Genomic DNA, 1,025 nt, shown 5'->3' with positions numbered 1-1,025 from the left:
TTGGAAGGTTAACAACTATGAAAATAATTACATGTAGTAGTTTTATTTGATGTTTGTGTTTCAATTACCATCTCATGGTATTGTAATAAAGAACAATATTCCATAGAGTAATTAATCAACATTCAGCAAAGTTCTCCCATGACAGAGGGAAACTTTGCTATGAGTGATGTGAAAGAGGTCTTGCTTCTATGGATTTTTCAATAACATTGATATTCAAATGATAAATTGCTCTAAATGGTAATATAATTTGTGTATGCAAGGTTTCCATGTGCATGTGTCTATTATATAGCAATGTGCATATATGTAAGTATATATATATATATAATACAAATCTCTCGTCTAGTTATTCTCATGGAAAAGGTTTCAAACTATAACCGATGTTTTTTCTAATATATGACATATTCCTTATATTATAGAGGAATATTTATCACAGATTTTAAAGCTTGTTGTTGAGGCTGGATCCTTTGACAAAGCGATTACCATGCACAAAACAGAGCTAGTAAGTTTATTCAGTGTCAACTTTTTCTTTCAGTTCATTACTGATCCTTTATAATGATTGTAATGGTTTGGTACACCTTAATTTTACAGACAATTATTTTTTCTTCTTTATTCCTTTTAATAGATATTATATCTTCCTCTTTTTAATTAAAATAATTTTCATCATACTTTTACTTCTTTTCATACATTGCCCAGGTCTATGATTTTTTTTTTTTTTCTTAGCACTACCACCATAGACATATATTAGGGTTCATTCTCCCAGTCTTTATGTGTCCGGCCTTGCACTCTTGCACATTCAGCCACTTAAATTGCATATTTTTATAACCATGTGCTGCCTGATCCTCATCTGAAAACCATAGTGCTATTTGTATTTTATGCCTGATTTTCCTTGATGCACATTTTACTGTTTAGTCTTGAATGTTGATTACAGAGCCATCGCTGTAGCTGGGATCTCTATATTTTAAGGCTCAAAGCTTGGTCGACTTTTGTGCTTATTTCTATAGAGGGAAAGAGGAAAAACAACAAAA

The sequence above is a fragment of the Penaeus japonicus genome, unplaced genomic scaffold (assembly GCF_977035675.1).
Source record: "Penaeus japonicus unplaced genomic scaffold, GWHDUDI00000001_assembly GWHDUDI00000028, whole genome shotgun sequence".
Taxonomy (NCBI): domain Eukaryota; kingdom Metazoa; phylum Arthropoda; class Malacostraca; order Decapoda; family Penaeidae; genus Penaeus; species Penaeus japonicus.
This window is presented reverse-complemented; position numbering follows the sequence as displayed.